The following is a 10,291-nucleotide window of genomic DNA, read 5'->3' on the forward strand; positions in this document are numbered from 1 at the left end:
TCCTCCCCACATGCAGCTCTTGTCCTGCCTTCTGGGCTCCAAATTAGGGGATGTGAACAAGGCTAATGAATCTTTCGATGAAACAAAATGGATTTTTTAATGGATTGGAGGAGTTAAGAGACAGAGGGAACCTTAAGTGTTATCAAGGTCAACCCCTGCATTTTCAGCAGGGAAAACGGAGGCTCTCAAAACAGGAAATACTTTATTCAAGCAGTAAATAGATGAACTGACATTTGAACCTAGGTCCTGGTTTTGAATCCTATGCACTTTCCACCAAATCACACCCATTTATTTAAATGGTCTCCCCACAGCTGTGAGATCACTCATTACCTTCCAATCTGGGAAATGCCAGTGACTCCTATTCTCTCTGGGTCAAACACAAACCCCTTCTTTTGGGGGTGTAAAACCCTTTACAACACTGCCTAACTTTTATTTCTGACCTCACTATCCATTATTCTCCTCATACTGCGGCAGGTCTCTGACAGAGACCTTGGCTGACCTTGCCACCAGTCCTCACCCCCAGAACTCCCTCTCCCATCTCCATGACTTGGCATTGGCCATTCTCCTGCCCAGAATGCACTCCACCTTCGCCTCCATCTCATTTCCTCCAGGACCCAGTTCAAGCATCGATATTCTGTATTTATTCTGTGTGTCCTTATATACCTGTGTCATCTCCCATAAGAGAATGATAGAGCTGGGGCATCTTGAGGTCAGAGACTCCCATTTTTTGTCTCTGCATTCCCCTGAGGTAGCACAATGTCAGACTCATGATAGGCACAATGTCAGATTCACGATAGGCACTTGGTGACTCTAAGTGTTTAAAAGAGAATCACCCAATCTCTTCCCACCTCCGAGATCTTCCAGGGTTTGAGAGGTTCAATAACAACAAATGATCTCCAGAGATTTTAAAACCAATCTCTTGTCACCACCGAGGAGAGTGGCGCTCTTGCTGTGGGCCCCCAGAATGTCCAACATTGAGAGGAGGTAGAGGTGGCCTTAAAGGCAACAGAGGCAGAGAGAAGAGCTCCGTCCTAGAGCCAAGTGAGAACCGCTGGGAGGGGGCTGAGGCATTGACTGGGTCATAAGGAGGGAACAATCCCCAAAGCGTGAACACAAGAATAAGGACAGCAGAAAAGCATCAACAAATACCACCCTTCCTGCCTCTTTTCCCATCTCTCTAAAATGTCTAATTCCACAGTAGATAACCAATCAGAGGAGGCAGATCATTTCGAGATGAATAAAAAGTGATTAGCAACCACATAAGAGAATGCTCCCAAACACTAGTAATTAGAGAAATGTAAATCACGATTCATACCAGAAAGATGACAAAAGATGGAAATAGTGTTGGAGGGGTTGTGGAAGGCTGAGTTGGCAGGATATGTAAACTGATCCAATCATTTTTGGAAAGCAATTTGTAATTATAAGAAGAGAGTGGCTAAAATAGCCACACTCTGTGAACCAGAAAGGTCAGTGCTAGGCAGATACCCCCCCACCCCACCCCCCCACCCCCCCACCCCCGACAGACCAGCCAAACATGAACAGCAAGACTCTTGTAGTAGTAACGGTCTGGACACAAGGAAGCTGCGCATCAACTTAGGAATGGCTAAGCAATATGTGGGTATGAATGTGATGCAATTGGACCTCACTCTAAGGAAAATAAATGTGAGGGATAGGAAGCAGCATGGGAATCCACAGGAAGTCATACAAAGTGAAGTCGCCGTAAGCAGGAAAACAAGATTCACAATGACTGCAACAACATCAATCGATAGGATCTAATACTATGAGATGATCATGTCTGTGTTTGACCTCTAAGAGAAGAACAAGGAGCCATTTTTCCCTGCTTCTCTGAAGAGGTGAGGAATGACCCACATGGAAGATTGCTTGTGAGGTCAGACTGTTCTGAGAGATTGTGTAGTTTTTCTGAGCTTCCCCACCACCCCTTTTTTATTGTTTATCCCAAGGAATTGATCTCTGAGAAGAAGGGGAAATAATACATTGGGGGAACATAGGGGATATTTAAAATATATCCAACAAATCTATTTTCAAAAATATAGAAAAATGAGAAGTATCTATACAGTCATTAATGACCTGCTTGATATGGGCATTACTGGGGACAGGCAGCTTTGGTATACAGGAAGCCATATCTTTGTCATTTCACTATTGACTGAGAGGCATAGAGAAGGCAAGATTCCATTGTGGTTAGTATTTGCTGAACACAAAATCAACCCCAAACAAAACCTCATTTGATTCTCAAGAATAAGGCACTTTGGAGCAGCTAGGTGGTGCAGTGGATAGAGCACTGGCCCTGGAGTCAGGAGGACCTGAGTTCAAATCCAGCCTCAGACACTTGACACTTCCTAGCTGTGTGACCCTGGGCAAGTCACTTAACCCTCATTTTCCTGCCAAAAAAAGAGTAAGGCGCTCCACTGAGGGCTCACTTTCCATAAGGCATCTCTCATCTACCAGTAAGATTTCTTCAGCCAACAGTGATCACCTCATTCATCAACCTTTTGCCTAGAAATATCAGTAATGATGTGCTAGTTGCTTCAATCCCTTGAAGATTGTAGAGCCTCCTGGAAGAGAAGGATCTGTAACCCTTCAAAAGAATGTCACCCTTCACAGAGGAGCAACTTAGTGCATGCATGTACCTGTATGTACAAGTGTACATGTCTATGTAAATTTGTATGTATAGATTTATATATATGTACATGTGTGTGTTCAGTCATGTCCAGAGCTCTGTGATTCCATTTGGAGTTTTATTGGCAGAGATACTGGAGTGGTTTGTAATTTCCTTCTCTATTTCATTTTACAGATGAGGAAACTGAGGCAAACAGGGTGAAGTGGCTTACCCAGAGTCACACAATTAGTGTCTGAGGTCAGATTATGTCTGTTTGTGTATATATGCACATCCATATATGTGTGTGAGTGTGTGCTGGATGAATGGGAGCCTAGAATTCAGCCAGAGGAGGCTGAGAGGAAACTGCAAAGCTCAGCCAGCTTCTACCTGTATGACCTTGGGCAAATCAGGAAACTACTCTAGGCTACACTTCTCTCCTCTGCAAAGTGAGACCATTGAACCCTGTGAGCTCCAAGGTTTCTTCCAGGTCTGTAGGTATGGTCAGGAACCACTGTCGAAATCCCTCCAACGACCTGCCCCAACACTCTCTCGATCTCTCACTCTCACTCTCCTAAGATGAGCCAGACCTGCTCGTTTTTAAGAAAAGGGCAAGTGGCAAAATGGAAATTCTGCTGAGTGACTCAACAAAGACAAGCTCAGAGTGTAACTACAGCAAATGTTTTCAGTGCATTAAGCCAGTGACTTAAGGAGTCACAGTGGTGTGTGCCTCCTCCCTCCCCTAGTGGGTCCACTGGGAAGGATGAGAAAAGGGAAGAAGGGAGCCAGCTGGATCCACACAGTAGAAAAAACCCCAAGTTCTGTAAACCCAAAATGGCGGGCTCTTTGGAAAGAAAACCCAGCATGGGCTCCTGTTCTGTAACGGCATTCTGGGAACCAAGATCCATGTGGTTATTGAAAGTTGACCTTTCCCTTTTTTTTCTCCCAATGATTTTTTTTTTAAACAGTGGAGGGTGGAATGAAGCATTTAATAGAAACTAAAGGGTTCTGTGGCCACATTTACACAGAGAAAGCCAAGTGGAAGATTGAGCAATTATCCAGTAACTACAGACTGGGGAGCCAGCCAATTCGGATAACTCAGGGAAGAAAACAATCCCTTTGGCTGCCTCTGTGGCCTGAATTACAAGATAAGGGCTTAGCTGTGGGCTCTGCTTTGTTGAGGAGACCAAGCCCAGCCAAGAAAGCCACACACTCATGAGCTGCTATCTGGAGCTCACTGCCCCAAGCAGGTAGAAGGGAGGTTATGCTACGGGGGCCATGGACAAGCTGGAAGTTTTATGACCTGGCAGCCTAGTTATGGGTACAAGAAGACTTCTGTCCATAAAAAGTAAGCATGGGGTGGGGGGGGGGGCAGGGATTGCTTTTGTCTTTGCATGGCTGGCACCTAGTGGAGGAAGATGGACACAGATCAGAGCTGGGATGGGGTTGATACATGGCTGCGGGACGCAGAAATGCCTTCTTTTGGTGCCACCTGCACTGAGAAGTTAGGGGACTGGTCCTGGGACATAGGATGTCAGGAGCAGGAAGTGAGCCCTTAGCCACAATGCACTGCCTCCCACCTGCTTCATTGCAGGTACTTCATGAAGGCTTATTGGATTGAATTGAGGGGAGTCTAGTAAGGGTGGCTCAGTGTGGGTCTAGATCCTGCAGGTGCTTGTGAGAACTCTTTCTGGGCTTCCCCACTCTACCCTATTGTGCTGCCCTTGAGGATCCAGGCTTCCGCAAGAAAACAGCTAAAATAAAAGAGGAAACTGGCAGACTCCCTCCATCATTAATGCGAGAGCCTTTTCTCTCCTCATTCCCATCTTCTCAGCTGTCCTAATTCTCTCTAGATGTGTGTGCCTCTTTCCTTTATACTATTAAAAAGTAGTTACTTCCAATTCCTGGCCAGACCAAAGTGATTTTTGGAACATAGGAGGTTGTCGTGAAAAGAATGTATGGGTGCTGGAAGCGGCATGGGGCACGTAAGCTGTGCAGACCATGAGGAGCCACAGGTGGGTTCCAGGGAGCAGGAGGGCTGGAAACAAGTCAGCTGATCGGGGGGGGGGGGAGAGGGGGGCTCCAGGGCGGCCATTGGTCGCTATTTCGATGCCCCCTTTGGCCTTTGCTACAAGAATGATGGGGTGAGAACAGCTGTACTACGTCATTGGTGCCCACGGAGCAGATGTGGAACGTCATGGGCTACGACACTCTTGAATTACCTCCCTCTGCAACACACACACACACACACACACACACACACACACACACACGAACAAGGGTGGAGCAGATCCGGGGCGGTTTGAGCTACCCCTGCCCTCAGAAGCACTGAGCCAGGACCCGGCTGTGGAGCTGCCCACCCTTCAACAAGGGAGATCTGAAGTCACCGATCTCTGGGACTCTGGCAGAGAATTCCTGAGACTCCAGAGACCGTCCCGGCTCTTGACGCGTGACCTTACCTTGTAAGCAGCTTCACTTATTTCCACCTTTCTGTGAAATGTATACAACCGCCTCGGGAACTGGTTTTCCAGGGGGCGGGGGCAGTATTTGCTTTATTTGTTTGTTCCTTCGTTTGTTCGTTTCTGTCAGAGGAATTGCTGATGTGAATTCTGTGGCTTTGAATGCCCCACGCACACAGAATGCCCCACAACCAGGGGAGTCAGGTAGAGCCACAGTGTTTTCCATTTCTCCGGAGAAAGGACAAAATCGGGACTCAACTGAAACGTGGAGCGTACCTCCCTAGGGGGAGCCCCTAAAGCAACCCCTAAGGCGCCGTCTCTGGGGACAGCTCGTGGAGACCAGCAGCCAAGGTCAGAGTCCTAACAACCACCTGATGTTTGGCTGATCCTTAGACCCCCAGTACACCCCGGAGGCAAATACACCCGATGTCTACCAATGCGGGTCACAGGGCACCTAGAACTTCCACTCAAGCGATCCCAGAACTTGAGAATTGGGAAGGAGCCCAGTGACCGTCCTGTCCAACCACTGCCGAGAAGTTTATTTTAGAGAGAAGCCTAAGGTTCCTTGGGTTGCGGAGGCAGGATTTGCACCCAAGTCTTCCTGGCTCCCACTTCATCACTATTTCTGCTTGTACCAGGGGCTACCTCTCAACACCACCTACACCCCCTTAAATAATTAGATTTTAGGGTTTCTCGGGGTTCTTTTTTTACATCTTCCAGAGGTGTGAGAAAAAATACATGATCTCACTTTAATCTACTGATAATCCAAGTTTTACAGAAGAAGAAACTGAGGCATAGAGAGATTAAGTGACCAACTTCAGGTTGAACACTGAAATGGAAGCCGATGCCAGCCCAGTCTCATGGCTTCTTCATGCAAATACCGGATGGCGGCCTGTGTGCCCAGCAGGGGGCCCCATTTGGTTTCGCCCCTTTATCCCTTGCCTTTCAGCAAACCTTTCCACCAGGCAGATGCACAGAAACACTTTCATCAAGTAAAGATCAATTCATTTTTCTGTAGAGAAATATTTGTCCCATATCATTTTCTCCCTCTCATAACTACTTTTGGAATGGAGCCATAATATGATCATTGACCAAATATTACCCAGATCCCGTGAGAAGCCTTTTGTAATGGGGGCGTGGGGGGTTATGAGCCCGTCATCAGACTCCTTCCCATAGTCTTAGTGGGTGTGGAATGCTGCCCTTTCTTCCTCTCACCCTTAAGTGGGAGCAACCTTGAGTGTTGCCCCCCCCCCTCTGTCTCAAAGCTCTCTGCTGAAGAGCTCATTGACCTCCCTACCCTCCTTCAGCTGTTTCCTGTTTACAGATGACTGACACATAGAACTTTCCCTAAACCCTGAATTCCAGGCCTAAAATGGTAGGCTGGTCTTTTCACAGATGGTCAGATCAATACCATTCACTAAACACCCACTGTGTGCAAGGCGCTGAGCTAAGTGTGGGAGATTAAAACAGTGAGAAGTGCCCCTGCCTTCATGGGGCTTCCTCAATGCCCACCACCTTCACCTGGGTGTTCCGCAAGCCTCTTAATCAGCATTGCCCAGACTGGGCTCACGGCCACAGGTAACTAGGTGGCCCTTCAGACGTAGCTGGGGAGCCAGAATCCTGTCTTGGACACTTGCTAGCTGTGTGGCCCATGGCAGGTCTCTAGCTGTTTGCTGGTCTGGGAAGTGGGGATCCTCACAACACCGACTCCCCGGGCTGTTGTGAGGATCAAGTGGGTTACCACATGCTTGACGGCTCTCGGTCATTGAGTACTGGGAGGCTTGTGAAGCCCTTCATCATTCTCCCGTTTTACTGATGAGGAAACCAGGGAGCCTTGCCTAGAGTCCCACTTTGAAGGTCTTCAAGTGTTTTGTACACGTTAGCACGGCCCTGGCTTTCCATTCCACCTCATTGCTTCTTGTGACGCGGCTACTTTCTTCTTTTTAAACAGTGTCGGACGCTAAATCATCCAAATAAAGCGACCACTTTGAGGTACGATGGAGAAGAGCCAGGGCTTGTACGCGGCACAGAGCCCTCCTCATGTGCACACTGAGAGCCCTGGGCAGGAGGCCCGGCCCTTGCCTGCGAAGTCACGTCAGCCTGCGCGTGTCAGGCGCTTCCTTTGGTGCCCAGTAATAGCCTTTACCAGGCGACCTCCAAGGGCCCTTCCAGCTCCCGTTCGACATCCTAAAGCACTCCCTTCACATCTAGGTGAATAAGTACAACGCACTGTCCTAAGGACCTAAGGGCATGAGGACAGAGAAAGTACCTGGCTCCAAAGGATCGAGGCCAAACAATGCAGACTCTGTTGGGGACAATAAACATTTATTAGACACCTACTATATGCCGAGCACCATGCTAAACACTGGAATACGAGAAGGGGCAAAGTGTGTCCCCAGGGAGCTCCTTGGGGAAAGTCCTCCGGCCTCTCCGGGGCCTGGGGCTGAGGAGGATGGGCTCTTCCCCGGCTGTGAAGTGGGCGTCCTGCTGGTGAAGAGGCTTCTCCAGAGGTGCTCCCCCGGGCCCCTGGGCTTCACGCCTCACCACGAGGCTGGGCCTCTGACGAGCTACACATTTCACCCAGTTCAGAAGTCCCGCTGTAGGCCTTCAGGTGCCTGGAACAACTTAGAAAGGAGAGCGGTGCCGGGATCTGGTGGCCTTATCGGCTGATCCTGTACATGCTGGGTCCGTCTGGTTTGAGTCAGGAAGGGGGAATTCCAGGCAGGCCGTTTCCAACACGCACAATTACCGCTAAGTGCCTCAAGGAGGCCTCGAATGACGACCAAGAGACTTCACAAGTTTGGCCCGTATGGCTCTCACTATTCCACGGCTGGTTATTAACCCTGGGATGTGCCCAGACTGTGCGTGCAGGGACAATGCAGAACCCCGAGGTGGGGGATGGTGCTGGGTGTGGAGATTGAAGTATTCACGTTCAAATCTAGCCTCAGACACTTAAGAGCTGCATGACCCTGGGCAAGTCACTTGCTCCTGCCTGCCCCCATTGCAACTGTGAATGGGGATAAGGGCACCAATCTCCCGAGGTTGTTGGGGAATCAAATGAGATCATATTTGTAAATTGATTACGAATGCTTTCTCCCTCCCCCTTCCCTTCTTACAGCACACAGAGCACTGGGCCTGGAGTCAAGAAGACCCGAGTTCAAATCCAGCATCAGACATTTACTGGCTGAGTGATGCTGTGTAGGTGACAACTTCATGGTGCTTCATTTTCTTCATCTGTAAAATGGGGCTAATAATAGTGCCCACCCTTAGTGAGAATCAAATGAGGTAATGCTTGTAAAGTGCTTTTCCAATCTCAAAATGCAGGGCTCGAGGGCCCAAAGGCTGAGCACAATCCGTGCCTAATCAGTGTTTTGCGTACATTACTGGAGGGACGGAATATGCTCAGAGATTAAAACAAATAATTCGAGAAACACAAAACCATTTCCAGAGATGAGGCTAACAACTGTGTGCACCGGGTGTTGGTGGGGAAGAGGTAGGGTACAGCCTCCTTGGGGAGATGGACCCTAGGGCCAGGCTGTGAAGGACAGGAATGACTGAAGGGGAATGATGGTGGGGGACTCCAAGCAGGGGACAGCAGCCTATGCAAAAGGCCCAGAAAGGCCCCTCTGTGGGGACTGGAGAGTGGGTGAAGGGAGGAACCGCCAATGAGCCTTAGAAGGCAGGAGGGGCTGGGGCAGAGGTTGGGGCAGACCAGGCTGAGGATATGGGGCTTCCTCCTGGAGGTAACTGCCCCCCACCTTCTGTCTCTTGGCTTCTCCTCCCCAACAGCCCGAGCAGGATGCGCTGACACATGCAGTAGAAGCGTGCTTCTCTTCATTCTCCTTCCAGAGCCATCCTTCTGATACACTCATCCCTTCAGGAGGGAGGCTGTGAAATGAAGACTTTTGTCTCCTACTAACAGTACATTGTTACTCTGCATCCCTCCAGAACACGTCCTTTGGTACACACTTTCACACTTGTTCTCTCAGCCCATTCACAGATGGTGGCCCCTTCTAGGCAGAATGGAGGCTGTGCTGCACCTCTGATCCTTCCAGGATCCCAGAATTGGAAGGGCCCTCCATGGGCCGAAGGGGGAGTGTGACCCATCCAAGAACGTTCTCCAACAGTCACTCGTCCCGATTTGTGGAAGCTGCTCCCGAGGCTAACAATGGGGGACACTGAAGAGCCAGTATCCCCCACCACTTCAAGTCCTGCCCTTTGGGCCCAACAGAACAAGACTAGTGTCTCTTCCTGTATGAGGTGTCCCCTCCCTCCAGGCCAAGCATCGCTGTCTCCTTGGATTTCCTGGATGGCATGAACTCCAAACCCTTCCCCACCCTGGCAGACCTCTAGACAGCTGCTATCCCACGTTTCAATACCCTTCCAAAAGGTGAACACAAAAGTGCAGACACGGCCTGACCTTAGCAAAGCACAGCAGAAATTGGAGCCGGAACAGGGGAAGCTGAGGCCAACCACTAATTCCATAGCTAACAGTATCTGCTGCTGTGCCCACAAGGCAGGTGAACAAGGGGGAAGGTGCCTGGTCAAAGCTCCCCAAAGTTAAAGAACTCTAATTCCACCCAGCTGGGAAAATTATCAATTCAGGCAACTGCTGCCTTTCAGCTAGACTGGGAACGTTTCCCTGGACATCCAGGGAAGCTCAGGGACTTCAGGGCTCCTCACCCAGGAAGGAGCCGGGAGCCCATGATGGGCTGCTGTGAGGCTCACAGGATGGGAGGAGAGGATTGCTGGGGTGAGGCCTGTGTGGGTGGGAAAGGGTCTGATTGGAGTAACAGGTAAACAATGTGTTTTCACTCTTCAGCCCAGAGAACTCCCTCTGGCTGCCCGGACCCCACCTGACTGCCTTTGGGCTGCATTATGATGCGGAGCATTGAATTACAAACGTGCCTCTAACAGTTGTGTTCCTCGGCCAGATGTGGCCACCCTTTCAACTCACAGCCAAGGGAGAGAACTCACCTAGTGCACATCATTGCTCGCTTTCCTTGCCTAAAAGGGACAACATGAAATGGTTCTATTTATCTTCCCAAATTAGCATGGGGGGGAACAATTGATCTCATTCCGGGTCAAAGGCTCCAAGGGGGGGGGCAGCTGCGTTATGGAGAGGGGGCTGTGCTTAAGAGTCAGGACACGCCTGCCTCACATTCCAGCTTGGCCATTTCTACCTGGGTGCTGGGCCTGGGCAGATCACATCAGCCTT

Source organism: Dromiciops gliroides, chromosome 4 (assembly GCF_019393635.1).
Source record: "Dromiciops gliroides isolate mDroGli1 chromosome 4, mDroGli1.pri, whole genome shotgun sequence".
Classification (NCBI taxonomy): Eukaryota; Metazoa; Chordata; class Mammalia; order Microbiotheria; family Microbiotheriidae; genus Dromiciops; species Dromiciops gliroides.